We start from the raw sequence: 27780 nt of genomic DNA on the forward strand, positions 1-27780 counted from the left end.
CCAAGGCCCACAGAAGTGTTAGACCTGCAAAAACAACAGGGATCAATACGAATATAAAAGTGCACTGGAACAAGTGATGAAAATCACTATGCACATAAGCAGACATAGAGAACCAAACAACCAATGTAGGTACAGGCAAAGTTCGATGGCCAAAAATGGCCAATTAGCCCACAGAAGTGTCAGGAAAACAATACAAAACTGTACAATAATAAAAATCAATGTGCACATAAGCAGACCAAACCGACAACAAAAAAAGAAGCAGGTTTAACACTTTAGTGGGACTTGGAATTGGTAATTTTTGGCTATCTATTTTTTAAACTAAAATTTGGAACTTAGCGACTGCAGTCGGCACCTGAAGAGGATTAAAGTGATCATTCTGATGATATTTTATATCATTTTCTTGAGCAACACAGAGTTATAGTCCCCAGGTGTGTGACTTACGACTGAAGTATAAATAAAGGTTCAAATTCAGAGCAAATCTAATCTGCGTAACATCACTTTTCTTCCAATCGCTTTCTACATGTTCTAATTAACCACGAAGTGATAAATCACATGAATTAATGGTCTGTTGGGCTGTTGCACCATATTGCAAATCGACGCATACGGCTCATTTAATAGCAGTTTAGTTCACTCCCAAATGCGTTTTATAAAATCATTTATGACAAGCATTCCTGTGCATCTAAGCGACATGGTACCTCGTAAAAGGCATAAATGCGAGGTATTTATGATTTGAAATGATTATGGCTAAAGGGTGGTAAACTAAACGGATTATAGAAGATCTTGACAATTCCACATAAGAAAGAGACATAATTATGAAATATATACTGTAACTAAGCACTCAGTACTCTTGAAAGGAAACGTTTCCTTATTTTAATGCGTAAGTTCAGTCTTCCATAAACAACCTCTTTAAACGGCCTTGATTATATTCAATATTTTTTCAGTTTTATTTTTTCTTTCTTTAGTTAGATGTTATTTCAAAGTTATATAATTAGTACCTGCTGCTTAAATGTTTCATTTAATCAGATTAGATAGAACGCAATTAACTTGAAATTCAATTACTGATTCATTTGTGAAGTGTAATCGATGCACATAACTTCACAGGTGTGTATGTGACTTGATATCTTAAATTGATACGACACAAATAGTCAAAGACGATGTTGTATTTTGTAAACTTGATATTCATAGAGTGTTGTCAGCCCTCGTTTAATATTACCATTTATAATATAGTTACAGATTTGTAAGTGATATTCGCTGATACGTCAGCAATCCGCATATGACAGAGCATACAGTCATAAATAGGAAACTATATCTGTTATACTGGAATAGTAAGGTTATCGATATCTGAACTCGTATTTCATCAATAGCTATAACATGTCAACGTTGAAAAGTAAAACTACTTTCTGGCATTCGCACATTGGTCCTAAATAATTGGTACATTATATCTCTAATACTGGAATAGTAGGGTTATAGATATCTGAATCGTATTGAATCAATGGCTATCAAATGTCGACATAGAAAAGTAAAAACCATTTTGGCATTTGCACATTAGTGATTATATAATTAATCAACGCAATGGAAATGATATGATATAGATCTTGTTATTTTACGCGATTGTGGGATTATTTATTTTATAAACTGTGGGAGGGGGGTGTTACATTTGATACCGGTTTACGGATTCAGAAGCACAAGACGTTTGTTCATTCAAATTAGAAAAGTTTGAAAAGTTTTGAATTGGTATATCCCGATATTACGTTGCAATTTTGAATGAATTAGAAATATAATCATCAATAGAAATCATGATTTGAAATCGTACTTTGACAGTTCAGTCTTTTGAAACAAAAAATTATTCCAAACTACCGCTTGAATGTTCATTTTCCTTAAAGTCATGTGTGATTTCCTCATAGCAACGGCGTCAATCTTGATCGAATTTCTACTCTATGCACGATTGTAATACCCAACAATGTACTTAAATGCCATGTGAAAGACTATAAGCCTGAAATTCTATAATAACAGTAAAATTAAGATTTTATATATAATAAACCCGAATATATTATTCAATTCGTTACTGTGCCCTTCTTGCTTCTTCACTATCATTCAAACCACATTTCCTTTCTTTTTCCTGTCATAATATTGTACTTTTACTTTTGAACTGCTTCCCCTCTCTGTATCAACTACTTTTCTTACTAATAATGATGCTAATGCATTATATAAAACATCCAAAAGGAAACACAATAGAAAGAAAGGAATTAAATATATCACAAATATCTAGTTAACTAGTTCATTCACTTGTCATGTTTAAAAGATTATCCTTTATTTTAAGTTAACTCGTTGTTCCTAACATCTACAAATGATTGAATTTGAATGCCAGTTTTTTTGCAATATCACTATGAAAGAATTATATTTTCCCTGTGCTCGCCTAATCGTTGTATACAATAATAAAACAAAAAAACACACATTAAGTGCCAAAAAGGTTCCAAACGTTTATGAAAGTACAAAGCTCACACATATTATTAATGTGACATTCGCAGTTGTATTCCTACAGCTATTTTAGTTTATATTATAATAAAATAAAATACTAGTATTCTTGCCAAAAATAAACTTGTCAAAAGGAAAAATCCCCAGGGATGTAAACAGCTTCCAGGTTCCATATTATGCATTAAAATTTTGATATGCACTAAAAATGTACAAAATGGGAAAACGTTTATTATCGGTTGATTTTGAATTCTTGTGTGATATAAAGTTATTTCGGGGTTAAATTTGGTCAGACTTGTCATTCAAAGGCTTAAAGTTAAAGCTATGATTTTTGTAAGTAAGCATAGAGAAGAAAACACAGTTCAAGAAACTATTCATAAGCCACCTTCATAAGAGGAAATAACAACGGAGTGCTCATCATAAAAAGGGTGAAATAAGGCTCTGAATGTGACAGCGCTTATGAGAATATGATCTACCAGTGAATAACTTCTCATACATTTAACTTTATGAGCAGACTTATTCAAATACGCATGTCTCCTCAGTAAATAAGCAGTTCATTTGTTGCAACTTATTTGAAGGCTTTTGATGTTTGTAACGCAATGGGTACGAATATTCTAGCACGAGCAGCTAGTAACATGAGTAATTGCACCACGCAAGAACTGTACTCAAAGCTAAATTTAATCCTCAAAACGTAGGCCAGTTTAAAAAAAGGAGGACGCGATGCGCTGTCAATCAATGTGTACCAAAGCTACAGTGAGTATAAGACCTACAGAACTTAATATTCATTAAAGGCTTATTCAGTGGTCCTAGCAAAAGTGTACAAAATTGTGTATTAATTTCTTTAAAATGAAGGATAAGTCATTAACATTGTAAAGGTATTTTTGAAATGAAAACTTTGGCAAAACAAGAAAACAGCAGTATTAACATGATTGACAAAGTTGAAGCCCCATTCAAATACATGTAGCTAATTTCTCTGCTTAAAGACCCATTCAGTGGTCGAAGCGCAAGTGTAAAAAAAATGTTTATAAATTGCTTTGAAATGACAAATTAGGCAAAAAACAAAGAAAACAGCAGTACTGACGAAATTGAAGCCCCATTCAAATACATGTAGCTAATTTAGATACTGTCAGTTTCTAAATTACAGATTCGTGTAAAATGTCTTATTTTGTCATAAATACACGGCTTTCGGCTGAACCACTCGCAGGCTATGTTAGCACATCTATGACAATGACAAAGGTACCAAAATCGAAATTTTGATGATTTTTACGATCGTCCAGATGAGCAAATCACTGAATGGGCGTTTAAGTAGAGAAATTGCAGATTCATGTAAAATGTCTTATTTTGTCTTTAATACACGGCTTTCGGCTTAACCATTAGCAGGCTATGTTAGCACATCACGTGACACTAATGAAGGCGCCAAAATCTGAATTTTTATGATTGAAGAGATAAAATTGATGTTTTGTTATGCTGCTAAAGAACCAAAGATATGATATTTGTAGGTTTAGATATAAACACAACTATATGATTTGTAATAAAAATAATCAGTTTTTTTAAATTTTCCATATCAGTATTAATATTTTGTTTCTGATTTCGTTTCTCCTTTTGTTATGAGATTAACATCCCTGTCTGTTTTGTCATGTGTAGCAGAACCTGATTATTGTTGGGCTGGCAAATTAAAGGCCGTAAACATCTTTTGACTTGCTGGATGTCTTAAGGGCTGGGGTATGAACGTTTGGACAGTATTTATTTTGGGACATTAGAGCACATCAGACATATCGAATTACATTCTAAATACGAAGAATGTCATTCTGATATCAAATAATTTTGAATTTTTGAAATTCGCAATTTAATACACATTTTATGGCAAATCATTAAAAATTGATATTTTTGATATTTAACAGTACTTGAAGTAAACTTTATAAATCTGATGATTTATACTTAAAGTGTATGTAGGTGGGTTGAAAAGCCGACGATCAATTGAAAATTTTGACCTTTCGTATTGAAGATATGGATTTTTTTCCCAAAACACCAAAAAAAATTAGGTCTTTTTGGGGAAAAAATCCATATCTTCAATATGCAAGGTCAAAATTTTCAATTGACCGTCGGCTTTTCCTCCTGCTACATACACTTTAAGAATATATCATTAGATTTATATAATTTACTTCGAGGACTGTTATATATCAAAATTCGAAAAATATCAAATTTTTATAATTTGTCATCAAATTTGTATTATATTGTGATTTTCAAAAAATGAAAATTATTTGATATCAGAAAGACATGCTTCGTATTCAGAATACAATTCGATAGGTCTGAGGTGCTCTCATGTGCCACAAAAAATACTGTCGAAACGCAATAAACGCTCATTTTAGATCCCTTAAGGTTGTCGTAAATCGCAATACCATTCGTCATCTTGACCACAGTAAAACCTCATTGACCCACAGTTTGATAAAGCAATTAAAGTATAAAAAAAAAACGCATTCCGCATTAGGGTTTTAACTTGGCTGTAAAACAAACTATTAAATTAAGATGGCCTAAGAAGTTCAAATGCATTTAATTTCTTATACACAAATGAGACAATAATTTGAATGGTCCTATCTTGCAGCAAATATGAAACGACTCACTGTCGTACAGTAGCTGCAACAACGCTATATAGCCTCCGATTGTTTGAACCGTAATTATATTATGTTATGAAAGTTTCAAATATCGTTACTTGATGACATAAGTGGTTAATATTTATCAACATTTATGTGCACCACGTGATTGTCCCAATCATCGCTCTTCAGTCACATGACCGTCTGCAATTGTCAGAAGCTTCTGATCATTTTGATGATATTTTACAATGCTTTTGATCAAATTATTGAAAAGATGATATATAAATTTGACCAAAAACAATATTTTGTCTTTTTCCTAGCAATTTATTTTAAATTTTACAATCGAGGAAACAAATAGTTATAATAAGTTTTCAATTAATCAATGTTACGGAGACTGGAGAGCCCAATGTTAAAAGCGCTTTTATTAATAATGAAATGGGGAGAAGGGTGACGTGTTACATTTTGGTATGCCAGATTGTGCCAGCAATATTTTCCGTCATTGTAGCTTGAACCATACTTCAGTCGCCTTATAGAGAGCGACCGCTAACAGAACGATAAACCTAGTTACATCCTCATGAGCAATACAGCATCATGACCACAGGTTTATGACTAACGACTGAAGTATAAATAAAGGTTCAAATTCAGAGCAAATCTATTCTGAGTAACATCACTTTCCGTCCAATCGCTTTCTACATGTTCTAATTAACCCACGAAGTGATAAATCACATGAATTAATGGTCTGTTGCTCATGACAGTTATCACCAAATTGCAAATCGACGCATACGGTTCATTTAATAGCAGTTACTCCACTCCCAAATGCATTTATATAATCATTTATGACAAGCATTCCTCTGCACCTAGGTGACATAGTACCAAGTACAAGGCATTATTGCGTGCTATTTTTGGTTTAGAATTACATTACACCATAAGACAGTTTGACAGATAACATGAAAATTATATCCTCGTCTACTCAATAAACATGATAAAGGTAGCTAACATATTAATTTATCATTCAAAACAGCAAAGTGAAAACGCCATCTAAATGAAACATCTTGTAATTTCAATGGGTAAGCGTAGTGTGCCGATGTATACCTCTTTGAACGAACTTGAATTTATCTATTTGTGTAAATCTTTATTTCTGCAGTAAGATGAAACTTGATAGGATAAGATATTATTACAATAAGTACCTGCTATTTGAATGTTTCCTTTAATCAGATTACATAGCACCTAATTATCTAGAAATTTAATTACCAATTCATATGTGATATGTAATTGATGCACACAATTTCATAGGTGTGTATGTGACTTGATATCTGTAATAGAACTAAATAGTCAAAGACACCGATGTGCTTTGAACTTGATATTCATAGAGTGTTGTCAGCCCTCGTTTAATATTACCATTTATAATATAGTTACAGATTTGTAAGTAAGTAATGTTCGCTGATACGTATGCAATCCGCACATGACATAGCATAGTCATAAATAGGAAACTGTATCTGTGATACTGAAATAGTAAGGTTATCGATATCTGAACTCGTATATCATCAATAGCTATAATATGTCGACATTGCAAAGGAAAACTTGCATTTGCGCATTGGTGGCTACACAAGTAATCAACGCAATGGAAATGATATGATATTGTCCTTGTTATTTCAGCTATTTGTAACGAATACAAAGCGGGATTGTTTTAACACCTCATTTTATAAATGTGCTGTTACATAAGGGAAAGGTTTACGGTTTCAGATAAACAAAACAAATGTTCAAATTAGAAAAGTTTGAAAAGTTTTGAATTGGCATACCCGATATTGCGTTTTTAGTTTTAGAAGAATAAGAAATATTATTATGAATAGAAATCTTGATTTTGAATGGTATAGCTGGATTACTCATCTCTCTTAATGAGCTTTTCAATTATTAAGTGAACTAAGTTTATTAGTACATGAAATCTATTTTGTAAGGAACTCATTTGATATAACTTTTGTGTAATATTATTGAGATGCGTTTCGTTTTAAGTGGTAATCCGGATATTGAAAGCGTGCCCTTTACTGAGGAAATTAGTGCAATTCTAGACTACAACCCCTATGAAAATGTTAACTTATTGAATTTTACACCAAAAGCTTTTTTTTAAGTGAGCTATCTTGTATGCTATATTATACTCTGTATCGATGGTATACTGTACTATATGGCTTGATACAAATAATACTGAACAGAGCTGAGCTGAGCTAAACTTAGTCCAGCAATTATTTAATAAAAGAAAATTAACCAGGCAACAATGAACGAATCAAAGACAAATAGTACCTAATTGGAAAGCCATTTTCAATTATGAGCCCGGTATAATAAACAAAGCGTGGCTCGTTAAAATGCAAATAAATTTGTTGCATCGTTGCCATAATATTGTCTATTGCACTACTTCAACCAAAATTGTATTCAATATCAGATTTTGTTATCAAATAAAGTTAATAATTGTGTCATATAACAAACTATATCGTTTAAATAGCTGTTCCACTTTTTTCATATAATCTAAATTTGAAAGAAGTGCTTTTTGTAGGCAAATCGTACCCTAAAGAGCGATACTCCGGAAAGTATAACCCGAGGGGCACCTTCGTGCTGCAAATCCGAGTAGCTAAAGTTGGAAAAGAAAATGCTAGAATTACTGCTAGAAAGGGTATCATTTTAGTGATACGAAGTGAACAGTATATTCTGACAGTTTGCGTAAAAGCTTCCAAACATGTTAAAGAAAACAAGAGGAACAGATACAAGTAAAATCTTGACAAAATTAAAATACTTTCGTAATAAAATTTCGGCTATGGGCGCTATTTGCAAGATCTGTTTACATATCTGTTGCTTACTTGAAGACATGAATTTCATCAAAACAAAATTTACTATTATTCTTTGAAATTTAATAAAAAAATGTCCTTCTTTGCTGCTAAAAATATGATACAATTCATTTTGTACTAACATAGAATTTACCTTTTCGTTGAAGTAATCCACGTGAAAATCGAAATTGATAACCACATAAACAGATAGGGATTGGTGTTGAAAAATTGCAAGATATCGATTTATCAACATCTTTGTTTTTCCGTGTTTTATATCACGTAACAGTAAGGTAAAAACAAGACATTTTTTTTTTAATTTGAAGACTGGTAAATAAGTCAAAACACACAGCACTTTACTGGCTTAACTCTTGAGATGGTTCTGCATGTTATACTGTTCATTTTCTTTACATTTTCTTTCTTTAAATTTATACTAACCACTGTTTTATACGATGTCCCATCGATGCCCCCAAAAAAATCAAAAATCAAAAAAACAAAACACGGTCGGGACCAGGGTACACGGTCGGTCGGACGTGGACAAAGAAACATTTTTTTTGGGCCTCATCGTGATTAAGTAAAAGCTCTTAAAATAGTGTTCTTTTGATGGAGAAAATGCTAATACATTATTGCATTTGCTATTTATTGGAAAGTAAAGACATTTCATTGCTTTTTAAAGTAGGATTATAGCCGTTGCTATCATGAGCGTCAAATTGCGTTTATACTCACTTTATTTATATATATAGATATATAGATTGTTTCCTATTGTATAACGGTTTCCAAAAAGCACCAATGGACATTCGTGTTTATATTAGGTAAAAATAAATAGAATAAGAAAATTGAAATTGTATTTAATATTTTGACACTATAACAAGCCACCAGTTCGGAGAATAAATTACCCTGAAAATGAGAATATTTAATCTAGTCACCAGGACCTGTGTACTATATTTAAACGTAAGCTGATACAGCGCGATGCATTATGGGAACTCATGTGATATCATCTTCCAATCTTCTCCAGACTTTGTGACATTGAATACATTGTTTGCGAGATACAACTGTTAGCCACGGAAAGAAGTGGGACTATTTCAGATCTACTAATGATGATACCAATATGTCAATCGGAAGGATTTACGGAAGCCATGTCCAGTTTATTTAATATCTATTGACCGAGATTTTTGGAATACTTAACCCTTTCATCTTGAATTGGATCTCGCGATATATCGAGGTGAAAATCAATACGTGTATTTGCTTATGCTAGATTTATATACGGATGAATATAATTCTTCATGTAATTTTATTTTAAATATTTTAGCGAAACGTATTTTTAAAAAAGCGACTTGGACAAATCATAAGAACATATCATGGCGTTACCAGGCTGGTCGAGCGCTACAACACCCACCCTACCCAAAGCACCCCGCCCACATGCCTTGATAAAGTATGCTTTTGATATCTTCCACATGAGGCAACAAGTACTGTAGATTTTGATGCACCATAAGTCCAATTGAAACGGAAAAAGCCGACTACAAAACATTATTAGTTGCGAAGTATGTCAAAAACGCAACATAATCAAACGTAATCTACCTTCATGTAAAGGAAATGCAATCTAATTATTTTTGGAATTTACATAGCTATATCGTCTGTCGGCGTAAATATTTACATCTTGGTTGTTATAAAATTGAAAACAGCACGATATTTAGCTTGTTTTATAATTGTTTATTTGTATATTTGCATGTTTTGTTGATGCTTTTGTAATTTGTTGTCATGCGCAATGGTCATGTAGAAATGGTGCTTTATAAATGCCAACAGTTTGTATTTAATTCAAATAGTTGAACAGAATGAAAGAAGAAGATAGAAAGTATTTTAAAAACTTTGAGTACCGGGGTGTTTTCATGTCATTTAAGTAATGCTGATGAAGTAACGGTAAGATCAAATGGACTTCAATCAGTCAATTAATATTGTAATATTCATACTTGACTGCTGTTTCAAATTACGGTATAGGCTCCCTCACTAGAGAGATTGCGAAATTTACGTGAAACGTGATACGGGAACGCCAACGGCAAGCTACATTAGTCGAAAATCGGTTAGTATGCCCTCTAGAGGGTGAAATCTATTGTGAATTGGTCAATCGTGGAATTACCGTAAGGCGATTACGTTGCGGTTGGTAGCAAAAAATGACGTTCCAAAATGATAAAAAAAAACGCATTATAAAATGCAGAAAATTGTTAAGTTTGTCGTGTTATGAAGCAAATCAAAGTATCCAAATAGAACAAGTAGAGTCCGACAAGTAATATAATCCATTTTGGGGGTTACAATTTGACCTAGTATAGACAAGAAGAAGTATCTAAATTTAGATTTTTTTGGCGCGAATTCGAACGGGAAGATTGCCTATTCATTTGTGTGTGGAAAATGCCGTCCAAAAATCAGCTTGCGAAGAGGCGTTTTAGGCAAGATCGTAACGTCTTGGGACGGGTGACAGCAGTTCGTGCAACGTCATTTTTCGCCATTGCTATTTCGTTGCATTAAACAACTGTCAAAGTGTTTTGCTCATGGATACTATTCAGCAAACACCAAAATGTTTTTAAAACATGATAATGCATTATGTTTTTGGTTTTAGTTTAAACAGTTTGATAACATATCAATATCGGTTTATATAAAAATCATGAAAACTCTTTTTAAAACGTGTTATACTGAAAAATAATACAACAACATTTTAAACCAAAATTCAAAATGTTATAGTAAAATATCGTTCGGCAAACATTTTGTGTATTAGGCTATTGTGTTAGAATGTTTTCCAACAAGTTTTGAACAAAATGTTTTTTGAATGTTAAAACTTTTTATACCCTTGACCCCCACATACCCTTTAACCCGACATTTAACGTGTTCTGTAATATATTTGTGTTTGCTGGGTAGTAATCGAACTAGGCACATTAGATTATCTATTTTCATTTTGCTTTAAAAAGTAAACAGGGTACTATTTATATGATAATGGAGTTTGTTTCGTTTTATTCGAATATATACACCATAACGACTTCCTAGGCACCCAACACCAAACTCTGTTTAGGTTATTTAGACAAATATCATACACAGTACACGTGTGAACATAGGCCTATACAAATTTTCCAATAGCTCTCAAAACTCAAATATCGCTAATCTGGACTGAATGCTCAGAGCAATTATAGATACAGCCAGTCGTATTTGCATATCAATAGGACCTACCGAGGAAAGTGGGTTTGATGAGAGACGATAATCTTCTCTGGTTCGATGCACCCAAGGTGAATCAATGTGTGCTCCCTATATCTTTAGATATATTTGTCTCAGCATAGCGCCACCATGAGCTTTTACATGTAGTCTTGGTTCAGACCATGCGGCTATCACAAACATACTACGAACGAGGAGCGTTAGGACCGACACAAACCGGCTGTGTAGGAGGCTAGTTTGGATGTGAACGGCATTATCACATTCTACCGCATAATGTCGTAATCCGTATCCCGTATGGCGTGTGCAGTGAACGCCTCTTCGCAATCTCTCTACTCTGAACGATATACGCTTACATCAGCATTAGCTTGATTTTCTTATCAACAATGTTGACTGAGTTTTAGGAGGTGGAGACTACATATCGTTATGAATTCGGCAGAGTGACGAATCGAGAATTTTGAGTAAATTGAGTTTTTGTATGCTTATGATTATGTTTCAGGTTGTCTTTTATTTCCACCAAAAATTAATGGTAAATCTTACTCCTCGGTGTATTTATTGATATTTTGATTTGGACGAATCGCGCCTAAGTGCCATAAATGAATTCGGCAGAGAGACGAATCGTATACTTAGCTGTACAAATCAGGTTGATCTATAGTATTGTATAGCGGGGAAACCCCGAATTTTCTATATTACATATCCTATACTGATACATTTGATACCAATGTATAGCTGTATGTATCTTCTATCCAGTGATACCAAAATAAGTACAAACATTCCCCACATGATATTGCGGTGGTTTAATAAAGTGAGTGCGCCCCCGTGACATTGGAAAATCCTGGAAAATCATACGCAAAATATAGGCCAATATTGTTATTTCTGCTTTAAAATCCTCGAGTTTTTGCTAAATATTACAGGGATGACTATTTATAACTTATATAGCAAGTTAAATCTACATAGCCTTAGGACAACCAGTAATTTCTACACAAAAGCCCCAAATCAAGATTGCGTGCTATGGTTTACACGTAGTTGAATGCGTATTCGACCTCTCTCTGCGCAGTGGTAGAGACATTTTGGATACAGCATAAAGCCGAATAGCTGTTTAAACGCGTTTTGAGGGATATATCGATTGTTTCAGAACATGCAAGTATTGTAAATAATTCGTGTACATTCACGTCTATAATATACATTTCAAATGAGTGCTCACGAAGGTTCTAAATTTTTAGAAGGATCAATGGCATAGTACCAATATTTTTAAACGCCGTTTACTCAGAACAGCAATTTTGCGTATTCGGCACTCTGCCGTGTTCATAACGATATATTTCTGTTTGTCACTTGCAATTGTGATTCACTTGCAGCGTGCATTTAGACATCTGTGAATGTGATGTCAACAATGACTATCGTGAAAGTGACAGATATGGCATTCCCGGGATGGCACTGGGCGACAAATGTGTCAACTCATTTCTTATGTAATGTTTCGTCTATAACAAAGTAGTTCGGGTGAAGTGTGTGCCCATGTATGACATGTAAATACGATACAACAGGTTTAACATTAGTGTCATTAGTATCCGACTTAATTGTTGCATGTCTTGTAATATCTGTAACGATCAGTGAGTCATGTCGTAATCCCTTATATTAGTGGTGATCGGTCTAGAATATCATAAAATGAGGTCAATGAAGAGGAAGTCTTAGTAGCAATCATATAGCCTGTTCAGACATTAACTTTGGCCTTAAGGTTCAGTGATGCAAAGTTAAACAAAGAATATTTTACCATACCTATAGCAAACAATTAGAGACAAGGGGTATGAAAATTAGTGCTTATTATTTTGCCAATTTTGATCTCTGTACTAATACATGTGATAATCATACACAGCACAAACAGTTGTTTGCGACTTCTTTTGTCTTTGCTTTAATTACATTCCCGTCAACTGCGTTACTCAAAACGTAAGAGTAAGATATTAAGACGCTAATAAAGACAACGTTCCATTAACTAGGTCAAGGAAATAGGTATATAAATTATAGCAACTACATTAACCTTTTGCCTGTTGTATATCTTTGTCGTTTGTCCTTGCGAATATGGATCCATGGAATATGGTAAAGACGTATTAACCCTATACCAAAAGTCACAAAAAGCTACAGCAGCAAAAAACTGCTAGCGTAGGTATTCCACATGATGCGATTGCGTCATCATGCGAAAGCATATAATTATTATGACACGGAAAGCTTGACCGCCTAAGGTATGGCCGTTCGGTTATGCATATGTACAATTCTGAAAAGTTCGCAGTCAAAACCCGTGTAATACCTGTTTTATATATGAAGAGCTTTGTTGCAAAACCCCTTACATCCACTTTTGACTTTTTGAGAAAAACAGCTTTTTTTAATTGTGCAAGTATTACTTGTTCGATTTGATTCAATTTGGGATTGGATAAAGTGTTGATGAATAGAAACTAAAAGAATAGGTTTGGGACAATTTTCAAGGCTTCCTATTTATTTTATTATTTATTTTATATCGCACCTTTTGTGGATGTAAGGGGTTTTGCAACAAAATAAATTTACCCCTTTTCTAGCCACCTTTGCAATCAAATTTGAGCCATTTTGTTTGCACTACATTATGTAACTTGACTAATGCTTTGAAAATCAAAAAGAAAAATTGAAATATCTCATTTGCTTTTTTAATTATGAATTTTTAATTAAATTCGGGAAAATGGCATTTTTGGGTATTTCGAAGCTACACCTTTTGTTAATTAAAATGATTTTTTTCAAACATAGTGACCCAAAAACAGTCCCTTTTGGTTTTAATAGGTAAATAACATTCCAGGCTACCATTATACATTAAAAAATTTAAAACAAAACAATTCTATATTTATTTTAAGTTCAGATTTCCGGAAATTCCTAAGATTTCCCAAACGGAAATATGCGATAACTCCGGAAGGGAAGGTAGTATGAAGGTCAAACAACCACCAAAATGTGTATTTTTACCCACACTATAATATTATGCCAATAACTCAATTTGGCCAAAAATGGATGTAAGGGGTTTTGAAACAAGCTCTTCATATATCAAACATTCCGATTGTTTCCATTTCATGTTGTCATGAATAAGAGGTTAATCCTATCTGAATTAGAGAGTTAGAGAGACATTGACGTATGCTTATGGGTATTAAGTTTTAATCTGAATAAATGTCATAATAATTAGATTATTTTACTTAATTTGTACGTGGCAAATAAAAGTAATGAGGTCAATAGAAAAGAGAATAGTTCAAGTTGGATCTTTCAGTTTTATCAGGATTGTTTAATGACCGAGAGTAAGTTGTACTTAATGGAGCCACTGACTAACATTTATTTTAAACAAGGAGTTGACAAATTCACACCGATCGAAAGGTATTTGCTTTACGACAAATTAATACTTTAGGTCAAAATATCTTTATCTGCGATCTGACCAATTCAAAAGTTAACACATAGCCAGGACAGTACGTGACAGATGTGTGTTTAGTTACATTAGACATCTGTGTCAGCCCACTCAGTGGTCAGTCCAGGTTCCAAGAAAGTGGCCTTCGACTGAGGAACTAGTTGCACCAGTGGTCAGATAATGGTTAAATGAGTTATTATCCATCCCTTTATTCAGTTAAGAAGTCGGACAAATTCCTTAAGGGACCTATAACATAATGTTTGCCTTGAGCTGCTTACCTTTGTTCCCATTTTGCGATGTTACAACGGCTATAAAGGAAATGGGTGCTGGAATGATACTAGGTTTGGCAAGGATAGCGATTGCTTTGGTGATTATGTTTGACAATGAATGTGTCGGGTGTCAAAATACCAATATTACTTGACGACAGTTGTAAACTGCCGTCATGTATGGGGTAAGTAAGTAAATGGTTAAATGATTTATTATCCATCCCTTTATTTAGGTTAAAAGTCGGACGAATTCCTTAAGGGATCGGCAACGTAATGTTTGCATTGAGCTACTCACCTTTGTCCCAGTTTTGGATTGATGAAAAGGCCATCAAAGGGGAAGGCTGGCAAGGATGTCGGTGGTCTTGATGATAAATTAAGAGTGGCTCAATATCACACATTAAGGTAATTTTGAAAAACCTGGACTTTTGGTGCGAATTTTCAATACAATACATAACAATTTCACCTCTTAAAATTTTACAACTTTAGTAAGGTACATTCATGATGTTTTATGTGTGTTATAAATGACCTTTAATAAAATTTACATTTTTCAGCTGCGCCCTCTTTTTTCACCCAAATGTGGGACAGGTTGTTTTTAAATTGGGCCACTCGATTATGCTTGATAAAGATGTGTCGCCCGGGATGTTTGTTTTGGGTGTCAAAAATACCACTATTACCTTACAGTATATATTTGAGTAGGGGGCTCGAGGAAACAGATATATGGCAATTTTAAGAGAAAAAACAAACAAACAAACAAACATGAGATTGAAATACAGTTTAATATTGGGTTTAGAAAGTGTCCATTGATCACTTACTGTGACTCTCATTGCAGCCGTTACGGTCAAGTAGTCAATAATGGATGGTAATGTCTTGCGATTTATGAAATATAAAATATTGAAAATCCAATGTATCTTTTGTGGCCTGAAGGTTAGCAACTATATATTTTAAAATGTTACGATTTGGTAGTTTACGGTATCTTGCGAATGGTTGTGAGCTTTTGCAAATATTACATAGCTAGCGTGTAGAAGAATTTAAATATCACAAATATACTTTTGTAGGTCCTGTGGTTCTTGAGTTATGTTGTAAAGAGGGCTGAAACAATAACACTTTTGTAAAACGTGCATTAATAACAATAAATCAAGTAAGTGTTCAAAGTATATGACTTGTTGTAGAATGAACCTTTGCAAAACATCAAAGTGTTATTTTTCAATAATATATTGATTTAGATAATGAAAATCGTTTTTTTTTGTTTGCTTCGACCAGCAATACCTAATCTACCCTTAATGCAGGAACCAAAAACCAGAGTATCAGATTGCCTTGAACGATTCCACTTATCAAGGTGTGAAAAGGTATGTTCACATGAATCGACGCTTAGAAAGATGAGCTTCAATTATTTTGGAATATGGTACATGCAAATCATTAAACGCTAAGATCATGTATACGGTTGATACTCTATATTATTTTGAAATGCCATTTGATAAAGTTCAGTAGGAATCCTCACACATCTGTGAATACATAAGGTCACACCTATACATGCTGGCTATCAATCGTATGTGTCTCAAAATAGAATCAATTACTTCCACGTGGGAGTCTTGGTGTGAATTGGCTTGCCTGTATTACGCACTGGCGATATTGACAACTTTGTGTTACACGTACAGTAATACGAGAATTTATCTCATGCAAGATACTAAGCAATTTTTTTATGTACAATACTTCGTTGATGCTACCTGAGACCCAAGGCAGAAGAGTGGCAGTGCATTGATTGGACACCCCATGTTGAATAAATAAACAAATGAATAAATAAACAAATAAATAAATAAATAAATAAATAAATAAATAAATAAATAAATAAATAAATAAATAAATAAATAAATAAAAATAAATATGTAAATAAATAAATGCTTTCAGCACACCAAAAACAAAATAACTCTTATTTAACTTTAACTTTGTACTATAGTCGGAGATCAAGAAAATATCAGCATCTTCCAGAACCTTCTGAAAGACCCGCCTTTTTCCCACTGTGTAGCCTTTCTTGATTTTTAAGTCTCATTGTTTATTTCTATATAATAAAATATAATGGTTAATGCAATAATCGTAATTGTTACTCCCCCTTGGACGCCATTAAGATTGTAATCAAAACTCTTGGCTCACTGCGTAAAGTTCATTTTGTTAATTGGTCATTTAGGTTATTGGATAGGACGGTAATGCCCGTTAATATGTTATTTGAATCGACTGAGTAAGACATTTGTATATATTATTGTATAGGCCTACTTGTTACATTTGTTATTCCAAGGACCAATTTCTCTATACATTGTGAAATATTTACATGTATTTACTTCATCTCATCTATCGCCCTAGCTTTAAACATACACGACAAATAGTTCTTAGCGATCTCCTCATCTCATGTCACTATCTGCCCTGGAGGCATTCTGATAGACCGTTACAAGTACTTTCCTCGCCTGAAGGTTCCACACATTTGTACGGAATGTGCATGGTCTCAGTCTTGATGGTGTTTGCGTTCCGAATACGTTGTTGAGGAACCTGTAGGGCGAAACATGTAACATGATGCAGAGCGGGGTGAATATGTTATTGATTAGCAAAACCGTGTTGAGGTTGAAACAGGATTCATACAAAAGTTAATTTCAATTCACGAACATGACAGAACATGGCTGGCGTGTGCTCTAGTTCTTTTCTTTCAAGATGATGCTCTTAATAGTTCAGCAAAATGTTTTTGATCAAGTGGCACATTTATTTTTTATTGTTAAATGGTTCACAGGTGATTCAATTTCGGTGAATACGTCTGTAACATGTTTTTATATTTAACCTATACGCTCTCCCTTTTGGGGATTGAGCAATCTATTCAAAAGATGAATAAATGTTGTAGCCTATACATCATATCAGTATGATCTTTGGGGAGGTATGGGCCTTTTAAAATTGTCTATGCTTTCATAATACCTTTTATATAGAGACAGATACAAGGGACACTAACGGGATTAGTGGCTTTCCGTTGAGTTTCTTTCTAACCAATCAAAATGTACGACAATTTTCTAATAATATCTTTGGCACTGACAGTTTAGATGGATAGATGTTCTGCTGCTATTTTATTTTCACATATCCCAACATCTGGCACCTTTCCTTTTGAACCAAATGTAGAAGGATCAGAATTTTCAAACACGGTTGAATTTTATGCATGTTAAAATGTTTGAAACAAACAATCAAACGCACACCGAAACATACCTCTCACCACCACACTTAAAACAAAGTAAAACAAAGTACCGTGCGAGAGGAGTCTTTCTTTAGCCATGTGAGATAGTGATTATAGTCTTAGCTGAGTATAATCTGGTAACTAAGAAAAAAGAAAGGTCCTACTCGTTGGACTAAGAGGAGTGGCGAACCTCCTACAAGTTAATTCTGGGGAGTCTGCCCTATATTGGCAAGGAGAACAAAGATGGGTACGTCGTCATGTGAGCATTGCTCCGGAAAGACCTTAACCTTAATAATAGTGTCTTACCGCACATCAATACGGTATGCTGATCGAGTTAAGTGCTAATTTTAATGGAATCGGAGAATCAATATATGCACATAACCAAAGTTACTGATTTCTAGCCATTATTAGTTTTTTTAATGAATTGCGAGATTTAAAATGGATCTAATTTTACATGCTGCATTTGTATATTTGTCTTTTATTAACCCTAACACTGACCCAGCAATTCCGTGATCATTTGACACTTAGGGTGATTGCGTCATCGCAGACCCTGTGATGCATGCATGCGCAGAATTTTTCATCGTGGTATTCTGTGGTATTTATGGGTGTAAGGGTTAACATAGGCTCTAATCTTGAAAAATACATCTTAACTAACCCTAACACTGACCCAGGTTTTTTGCTATCGGAAGTCACAGAAGATCCGAAAAAGTGAAGAAGAAGAAGAAGACTTGGCCCCCCGGGATTCGAACCTTTGACCCCCCGCATGCCAACCACACGATCGCGGACCGGGAGCTACACGGGTTATTGCTGCCCGGCCAGCAATTCCGTGAGCATTTGACACTTAGGGTGATTGCGTCATCGCAGACCCTGTGATGCATGCATGCGCAGAATTTTTCATCGTGGTATTCTGTGGTATTTATGGGTGTAAGGGTTAACATAGGCTCTAATCTTGAAAAATACATCTTAACTAACCCTAACAAATGCATTTATATAATCATTTATGACAAGCATTCCTCTGCACCTAGGTGACAGAGTGCCAAGTACAAGGCATTATTGGGTGCTATTTTTGGTTGAGAATTACATTACACATAAGACAGTTTGACAGATAACATGAAAATGATACCCTCGTCTACTCATTAAAGGTCGCTAACATATCAATTTATCATTAAAAGGGAAAGCGCCATCTATATGAAACATTTTGTATTTTCAATGCGTAAGTGCAGTGTTCCGATGTATACCTCTCTGAACGAACTTCAATTTAAATATTATTGTGTTTTTGTTGTAAATCTTTATTTCTGTAGTAAGATGAAACGTGATAGCATAAGATATTATTGCAATAAGTACCTGCTATTTGAATGTTTCATTTAATCAGATTACGTAGCACCTAATTATCTTGAAATTTAATTACCAATTCATTTGTGATAAGTAATTAATGCACACAATTTCATAGGTGTGTGACTTTATATCTTTAATATATACGAACCAAATATATAGTCAAAGACACCGATGTGCTTTGAACTTGTTTAATGTTTAATGTTACCATTGATTAGAGTTACAGATTTGTAACTGATGTTCGCTGATACGTAAGCAATAAGACAGAGCATAGTCATTAATTGGAAATTATATCGTTGATACTGGAATAGGAAGGTTATCGATATCTGAACCCGTATTTCATCAATAGCTATAATATGTCATCATTTTTTGGTATTCACACATTGGTGACTATACAGGTAATCAACGCAGTGGAAATGATATGATATAGTTCTTGTTATTGCAAGTATTTGTGACGATTCCAAAGCGAGATTATTTTAACACCTCATTTTATAAAGAAAGAAAGAGGGTTACTAATTCAGAAGCACAAAACCAATGTTCAAATTAGAAAAGTTTGAAAGTTTTGGATTGGCATATCCCGATATTGCTTTTTAAGTTTTAGAAGAGCAAGAAATATATTAATGAATATGAGAAATCTTGATTGCAAATAGCAACTGAATTACTCATCTCTTTTAATGAGCCTTTCGATTATTCAATGGATTTAGTTTATTGTCACATACACGGGGTGCAAAGTGACTAAGAGTGTTCATCAGAACACAATATAATGAAACAGTAGAATACTAGACACAAAATTATATACACTCTACTATGATGAAACATATTCAAACAATAATTTAATATTTACATTCAATATCCATTCAATTTCAATCTCACAATTGGTATCAATATCCAATTAAATAGGATTACATCTCTAAACTCAATATATTATTTAATTGCTCTACTGCTGTACAAATTACCAATAATACATCACTTGTTTAATAACCTCTAATGTTCAAAAACATGTACAAATTGTATCAAGTTTTAAACTATTAATTTTAACTAGTAAAAAAAGCTTTCGACACTAGTTCTTAAATGAACAAAAGTTTCAAATAAAAAAATCAAATGATTGTATGCTTCAACCTTGCACGTAATGTTATCCAATCATACAAAATTACCCTTTTTGGTGTGTTTGGAATTATTACAATACACAAAGTTAATTGCAGGATTATCCAAATACCAAAAATAGATTTTCAAAACTAGATCAAAACAAAATCGTTTTGTTATCACAACCTTATTGTGATACTCACAATTAAATGTAAGATTTAAGAATTATAAAATGCAAAAATTATACCTTTGTTCATTCTTGAACTGGCAACCCATGATCAGGGAAAATCCCTTAATTAAAAATCACTGGAAAAATTCTGAACTCTGCTGTGACATTTATTAGTACAAGAAATCTATTTTGTAACAAATTCACTGCATTATATAACTTTTGATTTCACACAAGTGTGTGATTATTGAAATGCGTTTCGGTTTAAGTGGTAATCCGGATATTGAAAGTGTATCCTATACTGAGGATATTAGTGCAATTCTAGACTACAACCCCAATGAGAATTTGAACTTACTGAATTTCACTCCAAAAGCTTTTTTGAGTGAGCTATATTGAAAGCTATTATACTCTGTATAGATGGTATACTGTGCTGTACTATATATCTGACTTGATGTGTGAAAAATAATTTTGAACTTGGCAGAGCTGAGCTGAGCTGAGCTGAACTTAGTCCAGCAATTATTATTTAAAAGAAAGAACACAAAAGTTCTTTTTGGACCACATCATCAACCAGGCAACAATGGACCAATCAAAAGCAAATAATACCTTGTTTGTCAATCTTGATGCCTCCATGATAAACAAGGCGTGGCTCGTTGAAATGCTAATTTGTTGCAATATAACATTGTATATTGTACTACTTCAACCAGGATTGTATTCAATATCATATTTTGTTGTCAAATAAAGTTAATAATTGTGTCATATAACAAACTCTTTAGCTTAAATAGCTGTTCCACTTTTTTCATAAAATATAAATTTGAAAGAAGTGCTTTTTGTAGGCAAATCGTACCCTAAAGAGCGATACTCCGGAAAGTATAACCCGAGGAGCGCCTTCGTACTGCAAATCCGAGTAGCTAAAGTAAGAATAGAAAATGCTAGAATTACTGCTAGAAAGGGTATCATTTTAGTAATACGAAGTGAACATTATCTTTTGACAGTTTGCGTAAAAGCTTCCAAACATGTTAAAGAAAACAAGAGGAACAGATACAGGTAAAATCTTGACAAAAAATAAAATACTTTGGTAATAAAATCTCGGCCATAGGCTATTTTTGTAAGATATGTTTACATACATTGTATCTGTTGCTTACTTATGAGACAGGAATTTCATCAAAACAAAAATCACTATTATTCTTAGAAATTTAATAAAGGTGTCCTTCTTTGCTGCTAGAAATATGCTACAATTCATTTTTGTACTAACAAACAATATAACGTTTCGTTGAAGTAATCCACGCCAAAATTGAAATTGATAACCATATAAACAGATAGGGATTGGTGTTGAAAAATTGCAAGATATCGATTTATCAACATCTTTGTTTTTCCGTGCTTTATATTATGTAGCGGAAAGACAAAACATGCGAAAGGAAATTACTATCAAAACGTATGATAACCTATTATAACCATGATCTATAGGCTCAAAAGGGACTATAGTACGTCTGTGTGTCTATGGGCATTAAGGCAAACACAGCGAAACAAAACGTAATTGTTAAAACTTAATTAGCACACATGTAAATGGTATTTGCCTTTTAACGTTCAACTTATCGTTAATAAGTAAAAGCTCTTAAAATAGTGTTATTTTGATGGATAAAATGTAAATACATTATTGTATTTGCTATTTATTGGGAAGTAAAAGACATTTCATTCCTTTTTAAAGTAGGATTATAACCGTCGCTATCATGAGCGACAAATTGTGTTTATACTCACTCACTCATAGATTGTTTCCTATTGTATTACGGTTTCCTAAAAGCACTATGGACACTCGTGTTTATATTGGGTAAAATAAATAGAATAAGAAAATTGAAATTGTATTTAATATTTTGACACTATAACAAGCCACCGGTTTGGAATACAAATGACCTTAAAAATGAGAATATTAAATCTAGTCATCAGGGCTTGTGTACTTACGTATTTAAAACGACTAGAGCAAACCATACGAACAAAGCATCAGCCTGATCGAGTGCTCATCGTTACAACACCTACCCTACCCCAACTCACCCCACCCACATGCCTTGATAAAGTATGCTTTTGATATCTTCCACGCGAGGCAACAAATACTGTAGATTTTGATGCACCACAAATTCAATTGAAACGGAAAACTAATGCCGACTACAAAACATATTAGTAACGAAGTATGTCAGAAACGTAATATACTCAAACGTAATCTACCTTCATGTAAATGAAATATGCAATCTAATTATTTTTGGAATTTATAGAGCTAATATATATATCGGTTGTCGGCGTAAATATTTACGTCTTGGTTGTTACAAAATTGAAAACAGCACGATATTTAGCTTGTTAGTTAAAATTGTTTATTTGTATATCTTAATACTAATAACGGCGTGTCCGTCCGTCCGTCCGCGCGCGCTATCGCGTTCGCGTCCTCGCGATTCGCGTTCACGCGGTGCACTATCGCGTGCTCGCGGTGCGCTATCGCGGAGTATCAACGGGAGTGTGCGCGGAGTACAGTGCGCGCATCGGAAAAGCATTACAGTGTGACTAACAGGTGCATCTCATCGGACCAATAATTATAGGCCTTATTTTCAACACATATTTCAATACCGAACACGTGCACACACCAAACACGTGCATATAGGCCTATTTCAGCAGAACATGACTATTTCCGGAATCCTCCAGAATGGTTAACATAAAAATTATCCGTTGTGGTAAGGCCTATAACCGTTTTTGCGTTCATGTTTCTCGCGATTGATTTCATTACTTTAGTAACAGGGCAGGGCATGGAAGAGGCGAACGAATGATGGGTTTCCAGATTATGGGTAGGCCTACCGAACTACCGAAGTGAATCAAAAGGCAAATAGTACCTTGCGGAATTTGGAAAGCGGTTGTCAATTATGAGCCTTTATAATAAACAAAGCCTGGCTCGTTAAAATGCAAATAAATTTGTTGCATCGTTGCCATAATATTGTCTACTGCACTACTTCAACCAAAATATTCAATATCATATTTTGTCGTCGAATAAAGTTAATAATTGTGTCATATAACAAACTATTTCGTTTAAATAGCTGTTCCACTTTTTTCATAAAATCTAAATTTGAAAGAAGTGAATTTTGTAGGCAAATCGTACCCTAAAGAGCGATACTCCGGGAAGTATTTCCCGAGGGGCGCCCTCGTGCTGCAAATCCGAATAGCTATAGTAATAATAGAAAATGCTACAATTACTGCTACAAAGGGTATCATTTTAGTAATACGAAGTGAACAGTATATTCTGACAGTTTGCGTAAAACCTTCCAAACATGTTAAAGAAAACAAGAGAAACAGATACAGGTAAAATCTTGACAAAAATTAAAATACTCTGATAATAAAATCTCGACCATGGGCGCTTTTTGTAAGATCTGTTTACATACATTGTATCTGTTGCTTACTTACGAGACTAGAATTTCATCAAAACAAAAATCACTATTATTCTTCGAAATTTCATAAAGGTGTCCTTCTTTGCTGCTAGAAATATGCTACATAGAATATATCTTTTCGTTGTAGTAATCCACGCCAAAATTGATAACCACATAAACAGATAGGGATTGGTGTTGAAAAATTGCAACATATCGATTTATCAACATCTTTGTTTTCCCGGGCTTTATATCATGTAACGGAAGACAAGAACTGATAATTACTATTAAAATGTATGACGCCGTGATCTATAGATGATGTGACTTCTGACGTCAATGCCTGACAGTATGCGCACGCATCATCACAATTTCCATTGTTTTTTGCCTGGCAGTATGCGCGCGCATCATATTTTGTTCAGGGCTCGTGTTTTTAAAAATCCCGCCACATCACAATAAGACTATTAAACAGTGTAGTGGTTGCATGGGGTTCATTCAAGCATAAAGATGATACCAGTCCCTTGCCTTTGTTGATAAACATTGAGGTCACCTCATCTATAGGTTTGTACGATTGTGTGTCATTTGGGCATTAAGGCAAACAGAGCGAAACATAACGTAATTGTTAAACTTAATTAGCATACATGTAAATGGTATTTGCCTTTTAACGTTCAACTTATCGTGAATTAGTGAAAGCTCTTAAAATACTGCTCTTTTGATGGAGAAATTGTAAATACATTATTGCTATTCATTGGAAAATAAATGTCATTGCTTTTTAAGGTAGGATTATAACCGTTGCTATCCCGCTATCATAAGCGACAAATTGTGTTTATACTCACTTTATTTATAGATTGTTTACTATTGTATTACGGTTTGCTTAAAGCACCATTGGAAATTCGTGTTTATATTAGGTTAAAATAAATGAAATAAGAAATTTGAAATTGTATTTAATATTTTGACACTATAACAAGCCACCAGTTCGGAGAATAAATTACCCTGAAAATGAGAATATTTAATCTAGTCACCAGGACCTGTGTACTATATTTAAACGTAAGCTGATACAGCGCGATGCATTGTGGGAACTCATGTGATATCATCTTCCAATCTTCTCCAGACTTTATCTCTTGTGACATTGAATACATTGTTTGCGGGATGCAACTGTTAGCCATAGATCACACGCAACGAAGTGGGACTGTGTCAGATCTACTAATGATGATACCGATATGTCAATCGGAAGGATTTACGGAAGCCACGTCGAGTTTATTTAATATCTATTGACCGAGATTTTTGGAATACTTAATCCTTTCATCTTGACAAACAGCGGCGTAAATGGTAAGTACATGATCTGGCTCACGAGATACATCGAGGTGAACTGAACATCAATACGTGTATTTGCTTATGCTAGATTTTATATAGGCTTCGGTTGAAAATTATTCTTCATGTAATTTTACTTTAAACATTTTAGCGAAACGTATTTAAAGCGACTAGAGCAAACCATACGAACAAAGCATGGGGTTACCATCAGCCTGATCGAGTGCTCATCGTTACAACACCTACCCTACCCCAACTCACCCCATCCCACATGCATTGATAAAGTATGCTTTTGATATCGTCCACGCGAGGCAACAAATACTGTAGATTTTGATGCACCACAAATCCAATTGAAACGGAAAACTAATGCCGACTACAAAACACATTATTAACGAAGTATGTCAGAAACGTAATATACTCAAACGTAATCTACCTTCATGTAAATGAAATATGCAATCTAATTATTTTTGGAATTTATAGAGCTAATATATATGTCGTCTGTCGGCGTAAATATTTACGTCTTGGTTGTTACAAAATTGAAAACAGCACGATATTTAGCTTGTTTTATAATTGTTTATTTGTATATTTGCATGTAATGTTATGTTTTTTTTGTCATGCGCCATGGTCTTGTAGAATTGGCGCTTTATAAACGCCAACTGTTTATATAATTATATGTATATTGCAATGCAAAAAATTGAACAGAATGAAAGAAGATGATTGAACGTGACAAGTGTTTAATAATTTGAGTACCGTGGTATTTTCATGTCATTTAAGTAATCCTGATGAAGTAGCGGTAAGATCGAATGGACTTCAATAAGTCATTAATATTGTAATCTGACTGCTGTTTCAAATTTTGAACTCACTCTGAGCGATATTAGCTTTAGCTTGATATTCTTATCAACAATGTTGACCGGGTTTCAGGAGGTGGAGACTATATATATATTTCTGTTTGTCACCTCCAATTGTGATTGACTTGCAGCGTGCATTTAGACATCTGTGAATGTGATGTCAACAATGACTACCGTGAAAGTGACAGCTATGGCATTCCGGGATGGCATTGGACGACAAAATGTGTCCAACACCTTTCTTATGTAATGCTTCGTCTATAACAAAGTAGTTCGGGTGAAGTGTGTGCCCATGTATGACATGTAAATACGATACAACAGGTTTTTAAACCTGTCGGATACTAATGGTACTAAATGTTAAAACATTTAGTACCATTAGTATCCGACGTAATTGTTGCATGTCTCGCAATATCTGTAACGAGTCATGTCGCAATCTCTTGCAGTAGTGGTGATCGGTCTACAATTCCATAACTATAACAAACAATTAGAGACCGTATTAATGAAAATCAGTGCTTACTATTTTGCCAATTTTGAACTCTGTACTAATACATGTGATGATCATACACAGCACATACAGTGGTTTGCGACTTCTTTTGTTTTAGCTTTAATCACATTCCCGTCAGCTGCGTTACTCAAAACGTAAGAGTAAGATATTTAGACGCTAATAAATACAAAGTTCCATTAACTAGGTCAAGGAAATAGGTATATAAATTATAGCAACTACATTAAGGGCTGGGGTATGAACGTTTGGACAGTATTTATTTTGGGACATTAGAGCACATCAGACATATCGAATTGCATTCTGAATACGAAGAATGTCATTCTGATATCAAATTAATTTTTAATTTTTTCAAATTCGCAATTTAATGCACATTTTATGGCAAATCATTAAAAATTGATATTTTTGATATTTAACAGTACTTGAAGTAAACTTTATAAATCTGATGATTTATACTTAAAGTGTATGTAGGTGGGATGAAAAGACGACGATCAATTGAAAATTTTGACCTTTCGCATTGAAGATATGGATTTTTTTCCCAAAACACCAAAAAAAATTAGGTCTTTTTGGGAAAAAATCCATATCTTCAATATGAAAGGTCAAAATTTTCAATTGACCGTCGGCTTTTCCTCCCTGCTACATACACTTTAAGAATATATCATTAGATTTATATAATTTAGTTCGAGGACTGTTATATATCAAAAATTTGAAAAATATCAATTTTTATAATTTGTCATAAAATTTGTATTATATTGTGATTTTCAAAAATGAAAATTATTTGATATCAGAAAGACATGCTTCGTATTCAGAATGCAATTCGATAGGTCTGAGGTGCTCTCATGTCTCACTGTCGAAACGCAATAAACGCTCATTTTAGATCCCTTAACCTTTTGCCTGTTGTATACCCTGTAACGTTTGGCGTTGTCCTTGTGAATATGGATCCATGGAATATGGTAAAGACGTATTAACCCTTACCGTACCAAAAGCCACAAAAAGATACAGCAGCAAAAAACTGCTAGCGCAAGTATTCCACATGATGCAAAGCACATAATGATACGGAAAGCTTGACCGCCTAACGTATATGGCCGTTCGGTTATGCATATGTACAATTCTGAAAAGTTCGCAGCCAAAACCCGCGTAGTACTTGTTTTATATCAAACGTTCCGATTGTTTCTCTTCCATCTTGTCATGAATAAGAGGTTAATCCGAACTGAACTGA

The 27780-nt window shown here is 33.9% G+C and overlaps 1 protein-coding gene across 5 annotated transcripts in view; it reads left to right on the forward strand.

Moving 5' to 3' along the window:
- Window positions 1-27780, forward strand: part of LOC140150776 (calcitonin gene-related peptide type 1 receptor-like) — a 470039-nt gene that overhangs the window by 115917 nt on the left and 326342 nt on the right. For 4 of the 5 annotated variants that reach the window (XR_011858844.1, XM_072172881.1, XM_072172887.1 and 1 more), the window contains exon 1: window positions 25044-25238. The exons of the other annotated variant lie outside the window; for it this stretch is intronic. The gene's annotated coding sequence lies outside the window, so the exon portion shown is untranslated. Of the gene's footprint in view, window positions 1-25043; window positions 25239-27780 lie in introns of those variants that run through there. 5 annotated transcript variants of the gene reach the window in all.

Source organism: Amphiura filiformis, chromosome 4 (genome assembly GCF_039555335.1).
Source record: "Amphiura filiformis chromosome 4, Afil_fr2py, whole genome shotgun sequence".
In the NCBI taxonomy this organism is placed as follows: Eukaryota; Metazoa; Echinodermata; class Ophiuroidea; order Amphilepidida; family Amphiuridae; genus Amphiura; species Amphiura filiformis.